The following is a 15,400-nucleotide window of genomic DNA, read 5'->3' on the forward strand; positions in this document are numbered from 1 at the left end:
CCTCCATGTCCCTGCTCACCACAGCTTTTCTCTGTGCACCAAGGTCCACAGTTATGGGACTGCATTTGTATTCTGGCTCCGTTGCAGTCACCATGGCAGTCCATTTGTATCCATTGGGTTCCATGAGCCACATGTGACCACAGCTTTTTTTTCCCTGCTCAACTATCTTTCTCTGTTCAGTCTATAAGGGAGTACCAAACAGTCAGGAGTAACCGCAGGTGAGCTGAAGAGCTGCAGGTGCCAGGCTGCACAGCTCCTCAGCAAGCCAGCCAACTGCTCTGTGTCCTGCTGTTGTGTGGTTCAGTATTGGCGCTGTGTGCAGAATGAAATCAAACTGTGAAACTAGAAGTATCCACTGTGAAAATATCCACTGTGCCTGATGATAAAATGCAGTCTTCCATGTGGTTCCAAGAGTTTCCAAGAGTAGAATGAGATACGAGGCCTTCACCCATCAGGCTCCTCTCCTGTGGAACCAGCTCCCAGTTTGGGTTCAGGAGACAGACCCCCCTCGTACAGCCTTAAACCTTTCCTCTTTGATAAAGCTTAGAGTTGGGGCTGGCTCAGGTAAGCCCTGAACCACCCACTAGTTTTGCTGCTATAGGCTGAGATCGCTGGGGGAACTCCCATGCTGCACTGAGCATCTCTCTCTCTCTCTCTCTCTCTCTCTCTCTCTCTCTCTCTCTCTCTCTCTCCTCATTCTGCAGGTACATCTGACTCTAGAGCTGCATCATCATTCCTAACAACCTGTGTGGTACTACTGAAATACAACAGTATTTACAACTGTTCCTGGTCTCGCTCTCTCCCCCTTTCTTTCTTCTGTCTCCCCCATTTCTCTCCTCTCAACCAAACTAGTTGGAGCCGCCCACCCTGAGTCTGCTGCTGTTAATAGGGACCTTTGCATCAGTTATCTATTTTTAAAAATGAGAACAAATTGGGTTCTATGAAGCGTTAAATTGAAAAATTTGATATCATTTTAATATTGGCTTCCCTGGACTTCCATAGGTGCTAGATCCCCAGGTTGCCCAGGTTTATCTATTGTGTCATAGCGGTTGATGTTTCACCCTCTATGGTGCACTGAGATAAAGAGGAGGTGGAGTTTTCTGCTGGATTTGGGCCTCTGCATAAGGATGGATAGAGTCGAATGAAGGAGTCAACTTTCTTTTTTAGCTCATTAGATTTAATCTGAAGGGTTTTTCAAGCATCGCCTCTGGCCACCCTCTGCAGTCACGTGCTTTCAGTCCAGATCAGGGTTAGATCTCTAAATCACTTTAATTAGAAGACTAATTGGTGAATCTAACAGCTGTTTTCTTCCAGAAAAAATATCCCATTGGTCTTGGTTCGATACCTCACGCCAATATTATCATGGCAAAGCAATGGCAGCCATGAAAAAGGATAGGAAAGGGTACGGCTTCTCGATGATGATATCTTAAGTTTCGTGGTGAGTTTCATGTGAGCGCAGCATCTGTAACTAACACTGACAGTTTTGCCACGGGGAGCTAAACACGCTTTCAGTGGCGAGCGCTTTGCCGCTGAGGCCTGACACCCCTGTCTCGTTAATTCTGTGAGCAGATGCAGGGAAATGGCTTCACACTCTGAGCCAGCCAGATGCTAGCAGCTCTCTGTCATTCCCCTACGGTGATGCTGTGTAAGAGGATGATGGGCTTCCTCCAGCGCACCTCAGGCTGCTTTGTCAGCCGTCTCCTCCCGATAGCCCCACTGCAGCTGACGCTTTATTCATCTGTGGATCTCGAGCCGGAGCGAGCCGGAGAGAGGCAGTTCGCAAACATGACGCGTTCTGCTCGGATGGAGAGCAGAGTAAGACCTGGCATTTAGCTCTCATCAGCCCAGGAAGCTACACACACTAAATACAACTCTGAATTCAAGAGACACATGATATTTAGAAAATCATTCTGTACTTTAAAGGGGCCTCACACAGTTGTGGTAGGAGGTTCAGTATATTGTCTGCTAAACGTTCGAGTATTGGACGTCATGTCGTCGGGTAAGAAAAGTGCAGAGCACATAATGGGATTTCCATCTATCAAGAGGACATAAAGCAATTTATCCTTTATTATCCTTCCCAATCATTAAGCTGCAGGCCACATAACTTATGAAATCAGGAAGCATTTTACTTGTGTTAATGTGTAACAGTAAATAAACCAAAATCTATTAGCTCATATTTATGTTGCATCACAACAGCAGCAGAAGTTAAAAAATGACTAAGTATAAAATGACTATAATGTGTATCAGTCAGTCACCACCCACATTGCTTGAAGTGCTCATACTGGGAGATACTGGGAAGAGGTGCAAGTCTTTGGTACAGGCAGATTCAGAGTGCAGGCATATGGGTAATTCCTGGAGGCAGTACGTACCGCTGCAGGAGAGCGCGAGGATGAGCGAGCTGGAGGCGGCTGCAGGGAAACAGCTGACACAAGATGGTAAAACAGATAAGATGAGGAAGCAAAAGCAAAAAGCATTAGACACTAGGGGGGCCTGCTATTTAACCATGAAGGTGAACTGAACAACAAGGCAATGAGTGAGAACCAGGGTTTAAATAATGCAGGGCTGATGGGCTGATGAGGTGCAGGTGTGCGGGCTGATCCAAACAGGAGTCAGTCTTGAGGATGTTACCAACCCAACAAGAGGGTCGAAATAATTCCCCTGAAGAAGCCTGTCAGATTTGAGGTGAAACTTCAAGGACCTCAATCAAGTCCAGTTGCTCTTAGTTTGGCCCATTGAGTAATTCCTTATTTTTCACTGGATTGGGTTGAAATCTGTGTTGAACATTCAAGAAACTTTAATAACGTGTATTCATGGAAATAGTTGTTGCTGAATGTTTCATAGTAATCAAATGAATTTTCTTGCCTGAATGAAGAATCACATCCCCACTAGTTTTCACTTTCTTGAAACCAAATGATTCTGTTTAGTATTAACACAGTTCAGTCATTCAGTTCCAACACATCTATTTGGTCCCTGCCATTGATCTTGCTGAGTATAGCTTCAGAGCTGAAAACCCAAATATATGTAAATAAATATATATAAATCAAAGATGTTACATGGCTCCATCGTCTAACGATTTTCTGTAACCAAACATTTCTTAAACTTGTAACACAGTGGACAAAGCCACAAAAACATGAGATATCAAATATTAAAATGAAAATTTTATTGAAGTTGAAAAACATAAATCAAAATTTCAAGTTACCGACATATTCACACTGTGTGGCAAAACTGCTGTCAGTTACAGTGTGAACAAAAATCAATCACACAGCAACGCCTTTCAAAGAAATTCTTTTTTTTTTTTTTTGCCGATGGTCCAGTTTTCCTTCATTCTTGGACAGGTGGAACCGTCTTCCATTCCGTGTAGCTGGGGGATCAATGATGCGCAGCGCTTATTGAAGAGGTCCACAACATGCATCCTGTAATTGCAGGCCAGCAGAAGGATGTTCCATGTGGATGCGTGAAATTGACCGGGGATGTCTCCATTATCCCTTAAAGGCATGTTTACACAGGAGGTGTCATAGCTGCACCTTTCAATTGTCTGGCTCACATGTTCCTAATGAAGCAGATACTTCATTTTAATCAATACAGGTTTTCATGCAGACTGCATGATGGCTCGTCTTTCACTTGCATGACTTTTCCTTTTAATCATGTGTCTCTTATGTGTCTCTTTTACAGTTCTACAGTATAGAACCGTAGTGTATCAGTGAGCACGTGGGCCAGTTTGACTGAAAATAGTGCCCAAATCCCTCTTTACTGTAGCTGTGCCAAAAAAAAAAAAAAAAAAAAAGACGGCAGCTTTCCTTTAATATGGATGGCCATATGTTCTGTCCTGTGGCGGCTGTCTTTCTGCAGAGTCAGGTGTGTTCCTCTGTAGATGTGTAATGGATGTGCTCAGGTAGCGCTCACAGGGTAATCATCGTCACTTCTTCCTGTTAACCATCCATCTGGCTGCAGTTAAAAAAAAAAAAAAAAACTTCTACTGAATTCGTTCTTTATTTCTTTAGGATAATTCAGGAATTCTGAAAAACTTTGCCCAGATGATTGGGCAAAGACAGATCCATAACTGAACCCCGTGCAGGCCCCAACCATTTTTTCAACATGGATCCTATTTTCTCAATCTCATGTCTGCTTGTAAATGTTGTAAATTAACACAATGCATCTTCTTATCTTACTTTTTTTACTTTACTTACTTCAAACGGGGAAGTAAATCTAATAAAATACCCCAAACAAACTCACATTTCAGTGAATTAAAGGTGTTTCAGTGAGACTAAAGGTGCGTTGTAATGTCCAGGCCCAAAGGAGGAGGTTAGGAGTCACAGTTGGACAATATATGGTTGGACACAGATGAATAAAAAGCAGCTCCGATGAAGTATCCCATTCATTGCAAAAAAGCTGACAGAGCAGAAAGATAGTGGTCATGTATCTGTTGCACAAGATGAAATGTTGGGGGGGGGGTCATTAAAACCATCCACCCTGGAGCGGGACCGCGCTCAGCAGATTTCACATAATAGACTCTGACATTGAGAACATGTAGAAAATTTTGTAAAGTTGGAGTTGACAAAAGTTTCCCATTAGCATGCGTCCTGTGAGGACGCTGAATATCATCCCAGAGTTAAAGGGTGTGTACGCGGTGCCATCTCCAGTTATGTCGTCTTCACTTGCCTTCATCCACGAACCTAATACGAAAGTAAATTTTTGAGCCAACTCAGGCCGCATCAATTATGCAAGGCCATGGCGAGCAATGAAACAAGTTGCTGACTTGTTGTACATGCAGCGTGTCAACAGCATGTCCACAGAGTAAGGCTGTATTTGACTGGGGAGCAAGTGAGTGCACTCTAACACAGGGCACACAACCTTTCTGTGGCTCGCGGCTGAATGAGAATGACGACGCACAAACTTCACACGCAACGCTGGCACATTCGTGCTGTTCCCTGACTCAGCCGCTCCGTCGTTTGTCGCTTGCTCTAGAACGGCCGAACATCGTTGACACATTGGTTCTTCTCTAGCACGGCGAAGTTTGTCAGCGGCACGCTGAGTCTATATGAGTCAGAATGTACCGAGCAGTGCAAAGGGAACACCGGAGGCGAGGTGTTTGAGCGGTTCTCTGCTTTGAGGAACAGGCAGGAGCGGGCCGAGAGCCTGTCTTTGTCTGTCTCTGGGTTTCTGTGGTAGATAATCAGTCAGTGTGAGCGCTGTGAATTCTAATGTGCATCAGTGTCACTGTCTGCCAGGCCTGCCAACCACTTTTACACAGCTATAGAGAGTTCAACAACACTGGGTGAGTCCCTAACAGTCCGTTTGTTTTGTAGACCTCTCAGGCAGTCAGAAAAATCATCCAGGAGGCCTTTGGGCTGGGAAATATTCATGAATGTTTTTTTACCTCCAAGCAGTGCCCTGCTGGGTTTCTGTTATTGCCCTGTTCCTCTGGTCCTAGATTTACTATGTGGCAATTTAATTACACATATTAATTTAAGAATATGCAGCAGATAATGTGTGTGTGTGTATGTGTGTGTGAGCATTTCTTTGTGTCACAAACCATATACTGCCCCAGACCAAACTGTGAGTACTGGCTCCCTCACCCATGGGTCTCCTGAGCTGTTATGCACTAAGTCTGGTTTCACAAAGATATTTTAGACTTGTCTGTAGTGTTAGGTCATAGATTAGTCTAATGCAAGCTAACTCAAGCCTAAAAGACCGGCGTTACCATGGTAATGATCAGTGACACCTGCTGACCAGTAGCATTCAACAACAACAACAAAAAAGAGAGGAAAACATGGCTCCTAATTTTTTAGTGTGCTAATGTTGTTGTGGAGGGAGCAGTGAGAAGGGGAAAGAGCACAGCATCACAGCTCTGCTACAGATTCACAGTGCATTGAGGAAGTTTCCTAAATGTTGTTGGGTCTCTGCAAATCCTCAGAGTACAACACACGTTATCCAGGGCTCTTTCAAATCCGCTTCCTCGTAAACCGACCCGATGAGAAAAACAAAATCAAAAGAGGGTTCTTCAGCGCTGCATTGCAGGTTTCCCAACGTAGAATCCAGGCGCCATCAACTGATGAACATTTTTTTTGTAAACAGAAAAAGGATACTGCAGCCTTCAACATTCAGGCTGTCTGTGATTCCCTCGGCTGTGTGATGCAGATGAATACTCCGCAGGCTTTTATTTTCCTGGCTGATGCGCTGTCTCCGTGATTTGTTTAAAAGCATGTTTGTGGCTTGGCATAAATATGAATGTAAAAAAAAAACAAAAACAAACTTAATACTATTTCCATTCACCTCTGTGCCATGCACCCACAGCATGACACTCCATGTCCACATTTCAAATAATGGAGCTATGACAGAAACTATACGTGCAGAGTATATTATATGATGCTGAAGGCCAATAAACAGGTTGATGGATTTAAGAGATCAAGGTTTTGATTCAAAGGCAGTGTTTAACAGACTGCATCAGTGTGTTGTGCCTCATATGCATTCACCACATGAATGACTGGTAATCAGTGAGGGATGGCGTGGCATTGCCAGTGGCCTGCCCTCTACAGCCACCCTGTACAATGCTTGCCCGGGTTCCTGTAGCTAGCAGCAGGATGTGGAGATGTGCAGCACTGTAACCGTGTCAGTGCAATCAATTAGAAAACTGCTGTATTTTTTTCTTTTCACTGTAGTGAACCCAGGAAGAGAAAAAAAAAAACATCTCCCCTTCAATTTTCTTGCTCTGTGTGTTTCTCTTCCTCAGCAGTGGGAGGATTCGGTTTGGGTAATTATTTCCCACTGTGACGCCTGTTTATCATTTATAACAACAGCTTATATTCTCACACAGCGAGACTTTGCCACCAAAGAGGGGCAATGAAATGTATGAAGCACATAAAGGATTTTTTACCAACCCATCAACAACTAAAACCACAATGGTTCTGATAGACTCTAATGCAAGTGTCAGTCTCGCCACTGCTTAGGAGCCAAGACCACAGTCAAGTGAAGTACTGCACTAGGGCTCGAGTCACTAGGACTATTACCATACCTCCTGCCTATTAGGTAGGCTGTCAGGATGAGCGATAATGAATACCTTCATGTGGTGTCTCTAATTACTGAGGCAAGATAAAAAGAACACTGTAACTCATTATTATCAGTAAAAACAGTATGTGTTAAAGAGGTCACTTCTCCCCCTAGACACTTGTTAGCACACAGTCCCGAGGCAGGTAAGCCCCTTGTTCAAGGCTTAACTTTGGCTACAGAGGCTCCTGTCCTGACAATTCTAATTTATTTCTAATTTTTTTGAGCTGTCACACCAACCTACCCAACAGATTCAATTGAGTTCTTACAATAATTCATGGGATATGGCTAAATTCACTACAAGCACAATTAATGAGTTATACTGTAACTGTAAGGCAGTAGTGGAAGTCTCAAAAACAATCCTTACTACCAGAAGGAATGTATCTAGTTTGTGGTGACAAAGCCTATAGTTGTGTGCCTCGTGATGGTATGTGTTACTTAGCATATCCTATCTTCCTAAGCCGACTACAGAAATAGCCACGCTGTATCCTCTGTTATCCATCCCACCAGGAACTCCAAACCTTATCTAAAGTTAAAACTGTAGGGACTTGATCTCCTGTTAGCATCCCAGGGAGGAACCTGCAATTTCACTGATAATGAATGTTGCTCCTACATCTGCGATGCAACAACAGAGGTTATGGATATGGTTCATGACACAGTAAAAGATATCAAGGAGCTGCATGTGAATCATGGATTTAGCTTGGGGGATAGGGGAAATGTATTTGGGTCATGGGGTTCCCAGAAATTCTTGGTTACTCTTTTTATATCAGTGCTCCTCTTGGTTCTCCTGTGTTTCTGTCGTTAAACCAGTCATTCCAAAAATACGTTTGGAAAGATGATCTGATTAAGAACCAGTAAGAAGACACATGATGTGAGCTTACAGATATGAGTCTCGATATGATTTCTATCCGCTGATAGTGGAATGTGTGTACAGCCTCACAGAGACACCACATTAAATTGTAACTATTTTCAGAAGTGTGTAGAGACTGTCTGTTCTCATTTTGGAGAACGTTGGATCTGGCAGCCACCCCTCCGTTCAATGTCAACATCTGACTTATTTTATTTCAGTCTTCTTGGCAGAAATTATTACTGAATAATGCATCGTTCTGTCACTGTGCAAGTTACTGATTGCACACAGAAACAGGAAATAGCATTACAAATATACAGACACATAAGTTTTGGACTGGCTCAACCTCTGAGTTGTGAATTCCCATTTTAAAATTCAGTGTTTGCTGGTGTTTTTCTAAGCTACATTTCCATTACCTTAAATTCTCAAATAGTGTCCAAGCCACTACCTGCATCCTCTAGAGCAGTCACCCACCCAAAACCACATATTGACTTTGTCTGTACTTGCAACCATCTAAATTACTTAAACCAAAAGTAAACAGAAGAAGAATTATTCATTAAAACCTCATAAAAACTAAGACCACCACTGAAAAAATAAAATTAAGAAAATTAAATGTGTATCTCATTATTAGACTCATTTGGCTTTTCCCAGAGTGTAAATCCACTCACTGTTTTAACCACACACTTGACCTTGTTCTGGCGTATGGCATCGACATTGAACATTTAATAGCTTTTCCACAGAATCCTCTTTCATCAGACTTCTATTTAATAACTTTTGAACTGATATGAAAAAGCCAACTCTTGATCCAGGTGTTTTAGCCAGCTTTCTCCTGTGTTAACTTCTCAGCATTGGCTCCCTGTAAAAGTCTCCAAAAATGGGAGGCAGATCCCTCAGCTATTAGGCTGCTCTACTGTGGAACCATCTACCTGTTTGGGTTCTAGAGGTAGACATGTTTAAGAGAAGGCTAAAAACTTTCCTTTTTGATAAAGATTACAGTTAGAACTGGCCCAGGTTTTGCCTTGAACCATCTCCTAGGCCCTATTGGCCTAGACTGTGTGGACCCATGATGCACCGTGCTCCTCTTCCTCTCCATCTGTACGCATTCTTCTTATTAAAAGTCTTGTTGTTACTATGTGAAACTTGCACTATGCTATGTTCTCTGCCGCCCACCATGAGCTGGGTTCTGTTCAAGGTTTCTTACCTGTTAAAAGTCAGTTTTTCCTTGCTGCTGTCTCCAAGTGCTGCTCATGGGGGAAACATATAAATAATTAAATACTCCACTGAAGGGAAGACATTGAGACACAGGTGAAACTAATGAGGGTGGGGAAGAAAACACACAAGAGCAGGAAGCAAATCCAGGTAAAGGATTTCAAAATAAAGCAGGAAGTACAGAGAAACTAAACAAGAAACGAAGAATTGTACTCAGGAGCAGTGCAGGATGTAACAGTATGTTTTACCATACAGTTCCTGTTTACCTGTCATATTGATAAATTCAGTATAATGCACATTTCCACATCGCTGATTCCATCAGTACATCCACACAGTCATATTACAGCCACCACTCCACGGCTTTCACTGTCAATGAAACCTGACATCTGCATGCACATCAAGCCAAATTTACCATGAGAACCATCAGCATACATGCAATTCTACACACCTGGAACAGACCGTCCTGGAACACACATCTGGGGTGTTTCAAAAAAAAAAAGAAAAGAAAAAGAATTAGAAGATGTACTAGAATTAGAATAAAAAAAATCTTTCTGCCTAGAACTGGCAGGGTGTGGCTCAAGAGGTAAAGCGGGTTGTCCACTAATCTGAAGGTCGGTGGCTTGATTCGCAGCTCCTCCAGTCCATGTGTCAAAGTGTCCTTGGGCACGATACTGAACCCTCTGAACAATGTGTCTAATGGTGTGTGAATGTGTTTGTGTTAGTATTAAGTGCTGTATTCATAGATAAAGTGTGATTGGGTGAATGTAAGTATGCTTTGATATTGACGTACCAATAAGGAGAGACGAAAGAAAATGAGAAATCGAGAAAACGAGAAAGCAGGAGCCGGATTTCCATGGGAAGCAGATCCTGTGGATTAGACGTGGTGGTGATGAGGAATGGAGCTCGAGGTCCTCTTAGAAGGAGACTTCAGATTAGAGGGTTTGATTGGAGAGGGCTGGCAGCTGTATAAAAAAAAAAAAGTGTATGATTTCCTGTCTGAATGATGATGGCAGCCTCTACATCTACAGCTCAGATAAAATAAACTGACAAATGATTCTATTCATATTCATAAACACAGCAATGTCTGGATATTACACTCAACAGTTTTGTAGCTGTCTGTGGTAAATCTACACATATGACAGAATAAAGAAAATCCAGCTACTCTTGGAGGGCTGTTGACAAAGTTTGTATATTAAAAACCGACACAGCCTACACTATAATCCTTGTGCTCGACAAATTGAAGTGACAACAGCACTTTGGAGGAACTGAATGCTTGTAACACATCCAATCCAAAATGGGGTGTTTTTAAATATTTAAACACACAGTTACTGTCCAAAGTACAAACTAACAATTTATTCTTTGGAGATATTAAAGCTAAGAACATCATCTGAACATTGTCTGTGTTTTTGAACAGAGTCAAATCAACAGCATGTTACTCTCAGTACTCTGTACCCCGCCTCTGGCCCCCAGCTCCAAGCCCACTGGTTCCTACTAAAGACATAAATCTACATGAACAGCTCATAGCAAAGAAAAAAAAAAGGTTCAATGATTTCTGAGAACAGCCAGGAGGTAAGAGTGCAATTTGTTGGGGACTGTTATCAGCAGAATATCGATTCACATCTGGTGCTGTACTATTTCAGGCAGCGGGTCAGCAAAATGTGGGGCTGAATCAAAATGAACTGCAGTGTGTGTCCTCAAAACAATGAAAGGACAATAATAGTTTTTTTTTTTAAAGGATGGCACAAAGAAATAAGATATATGAGGCTTTAGATTTACACTCATAATGCACACAGGATTTTTGTTCATATTTAGAAAAAATGTAGATTATCACCAGATTTACAAATTAAATCTAGAAGTGTGAACTAAGTAACCTGATGAATTCAACAGTGTATAGAAAAAGTTGAATAACTACACTGAGACAGTTTCCTGTACATTAGGTGAATATTGTTACCAGTACTGTTTTTGTGTTAGTTTGAGTCCAGGTTGTGCAGATTTTGACATAACAACTCACACAGCACCAGAGGTTTTTTTTTTGTAAGACTGCTAACCAACCAACCAGCCACCAATCTGATGTCTTAATTCAGAAGTGAAGGATTACATGCTCCTGTAACAGAAAGTTCTGAGACTCTTGGGTCTATGAAACTCCTTTAAAAAAAACCTAGTGGATTAATCCAAGTATAGTGGTCAGGCTGAACTGTTATTCTCCTCAGTGCCTGAAACGTTGACATTTTAGAGCCTGTGGTGGTTTGTTGCTCTCACACTATCGCTCACACATACACACACACACACACACACACACACACACACACACACACGCACGCACACACAGAGTGCTGACCCTCACACATGCCCTGAGGGTTACTGGCTCAGTCTGCCCTTCATCCTGTTCAGTAGCCTGCACATATCATCTGCTGGAATGGCAGCAGAGTAGCTTGGTGGGCTGACCTTTAACGGCACACAGCCCGGAGCTGTACTGCCCTGCACTCTCCCCCCTCAGGCCCTGTGATTCATCTAAAATACAGATCTCTTCTGTTGCAGGGGGAAAAGAGACAGGAATGAAATGGTGATACTGTTTAGCCCCCCAAAATAAAAAAGGAACAATACTTAAGATTTGTACCTCACAATGACATAAAAACACAGAACTGTTGATCAGTGGCATAAAACTATTTTTACTTTGTTTACATCACATTGGAACAAAATCTCTCCGCCGCCTTCATGGAATTCAGGATCCTCACCCCTAATCAACTGCTCGACGATGGAGAACAGTGCTACAGGCAAGCCACCGGCGACAAGTTTTCTTTAGATCTCGGCTGTAATTAGTGAATGCTCCCGTCTTTGTTGCGAAAATGTGACTTTCCTGCAGGGTTGCCAGGTCCACCCAACTTGTCCAGCCCAGAGGCAATTCGACAGTCTGAGGACATTGGAGGGCTGCAGCTCAGACCTTGTGTGGCAGTTTGAGGATATGTTCTTCCTGGAGTTTATTTATTTATTTAGTTTTTCTTTTATGTATTTGGTGAAACTCATGCCCATGTTTTCGGCCTGTCACTGTAGCTGCATTCTGCAACTGCTTCTCCATGTAGGAGTTTCATAGGAATCTCATGGACTTTTCCAGGAGGATGCATGAGAAACAAATAAAACAAATCTGGTCTCGTCAATTAAAAAAATCAACAACTGCATTTAACGTGTTCGCCCTCAGTGTGACATGTCCAACCAATAAGACCTCACCTCAACAGGATCAGATTAATCCAGGTGATGCTTGTCAGTTCATCCATGGTTACAGTGTAAACTAGAACTGCTAGTAGCTAATCAAGCATTATGATGCTGCTTCAGCAAAATGTAATGGAAATAAATTCATTAAAAAAAAACAGGCTGAAAAACAAACTGAGGGCTGAGGTAAAGCTTATAGCTATAACACTGCTAACCCACCAGTTCCCTCGTTTCATTGTTTATCACTCCTCACCAGACCTGGACATAGTCCTGGTTCTCCTTTCAGGAGGGACATTTTCATTTCTTTATTTCTGTCTGGAGGAGCGAGGAATGAGGAGGGATATCTGTGGAGATCATGAGAGAGGGTTGGGGTTTGACAAAAGAAGCAACTCTCTTCATTGATCAGAATTAATTTTGGTTTGAATCAGTATCATGGATAAAGTGAAGGGGAGGAGGAGAGTCTGATGCCTTTCAGCAATAAACTCATATACACTGGATATAAACTACAGTTTGATGTGAGACACGTTTCCACTTTTCCTAAAACATTTCGGCTGATAAATCATTTCTACAAATTATAAAACGCTGAAATCATAATATTTGTTAATAAGAAATGAATATCAGTAAATGCAGACACAAATAATTATTACATAAATAAACATGTTGCTGCCAGCAGAAATGGTTTGTGTGCAGTCCTTGTCAGTGAAGCTGTGCTTCACTGCTTAAATGCCAAACTTGACACTTCAACTGGCAAAATATAGCATGGCAGTGGCTTTAATGAAGTCTGCATTGAAAGTTATTTAATGACCAAAGGTCAGTGGAAATATTTGCTTTTTCTCTTCTCACTTACATTAAAATGATTGAAGACTGATTTTCCATCCAATCTTTTCAGTGTGTTAGTTCTCAGACTGGAGCTGAAGACTTTTCCTTCTCAGTGCGCAAGAGCCATAATTACTGTGGCTGCACCCAATGTCTTCCCCTCAGTCAGTCACAATCATGGATTATATGCATGGGACAAGTACATCAGTCACTGCAGATGAATCATGGGAGCCTGCTCGCTGCGAGATAGACTGGGGCTCGTGCGTTGGTAGTCAGCCAAGCGCAGGATGACGGACTCGCACCGTTTCTCACGAAGGAATCTGCGAGGACATGCAAATTGTACCATAGGAACACGGGAGTGACAGGAAGTGCTGCGGCAGCACACGCACACAGGAGCAGGTAGGAGCAAGAACAAGAACTGCTGGGGAGGGAATCACTTCAGTGGTGGGAGTGCTCAGCTCCTCTCCCCCCCCTCCCTCCAAGGAGAAATACTCTTTAATGCCTGCTAATAAAAGCTCAGACAGCTTGGGCCGCCCAGACAGCCATAAAGAGCCCTCTGATACTGAACATTGTAATGGATGTAACTGGAAATTTAACAAGTGCAATCAACCACAATGGAGTGAATCAATAGCATGTGGTCTGGGTAAGTAGCCTCCATGAAAAGTCAGTATGGATCTCACCTTCCCTCTAGATGAAGTGCGCAGTTAATTTATGCCTGATATGGGTCTGAGAGTGAGGCTGATGCTTTGTGTTTGGAGCTACACGTCCTCCAACTATAGGTAGTTTGTGGCCCCTACAGCAGCAGTTTTAAGGGACCTTGATCGTCATGGTTACAGTGGTTACAAACACATGGTTAAGCCTATGGAACAGTCAGGGTTTGGTTTAGGCACAAAAACAGATTGGTTCAGGTTTAGGGAGAGGTTCTGGTTTGAGTTAACGTAGGTACTTCATTAAGGTTAGAGGACCTTTGGCGTCATGGTTACAATAACGGTTATGGACAAAGAAAAAAAATGATGACTGGTTTAGTCCCAGGTAGTACTGAAAGAGTACACTTACAAGTATACTACTAGTACACTGATATTAGTTTACTTACTACATGGGAAATATACTATGACTTAATTAAATGAACTTGAAGTATATTTCTTTTTTTGTGAGGTTGACCCCTCTGACATCATGCACTGTGATGTGATTTAGTGTTTCTAAAAAAAATAATGATCAGTGTAACTGTGAAGCTTTGACACGAAACATCAACAGCATTGAATCCAAACAAAACAAAACCATGTGAAACATATTCATCCTTTATACATCAGGTTTGACATGAATTCAGTGGTGGCTTCAGATGACACCAGGTCACAGAGGGATCATGAGAAAACCTCAATCAGACACTGAGATATTGTCACACACTCACAAATATCATGCTGCGACTCACCCACAGAGGGTCCCCAACCCGCACTATGTCAGGGCCCATAGTTGAGCCATATTAATATATAACATGAAGTGTTATCTAACTGTTATAAAACGTTACGAGGAAGCAGAGCGGAGCCATGATAGCAGCATTTACTGCTGCCGTTAGGAGATCAGTATGATCTCAGTCATGACTGTGGGGCATATTAACACACCATTAAAACTTGGCAGGCTGCCGTCTTGTGTTCGTCTTTTTATTTCCCAGATGAAACACCATTTCCTGTTCCTGCTCTGATGCAGGATCCATTCTGATGTTGACAGCAGGAGTAAATCTAAATCGAACACAATATGTTTACACATCCGTAGCTCCTCTGCCACAAGAGCCAAGAGTGTTCAAGTTATTCAGAGATTTAACATTTTTGCAGCGCAGCAGACTTGTTTACTTTATGTTAGTGTTTTTTCTCTGACAGCCTGAAAGTCTTTACTGCTGTTGTGTTGTTCCTCCTTCAGTATGTAACTGCGGGAAAGGACGGGAAGTGAAGTAAAACAGTATGCAACTGACTTTTGAAAATATGCAGAGACGTGATGTGGCTGGCAATGGGTCAACGCTGTTGGATGAATATTCATATGGGGGTTTTCACCCCTCCTGCTCCTCAGCTAATTGGTGCTGAGTCATGTATATTCATCTGCCTATCTCCATGCGACAGCTCATCGAGCTGCAACAGTTCAAACTCCTTTGATCCTAAAAAATGAACCAGTCTTCATGCAATTTTTCCAACATCTGCAGAGGCCTCTTTAGGGTTCATGTCTTTGCACTACATGTTTCCACTCACTGCAGAGTCATTCAGTGTGCTGGAGGAAGGTTTCTCCCCC

This window comes from Toxotes jaculatrix, chromosome 19, assembly GCF_017976425.1.
Source record: "Toxotes jaculatrix isolate fToxJac2 chromosome 19, fToxJac2.pri, whole genome shotgun sequence".
Taxonomy (NCBI): Eukaryota; Metazoa; Chordata; class Actinopteri; family Toxotidae; genus Toxotes; species Toxotes jaculatrix.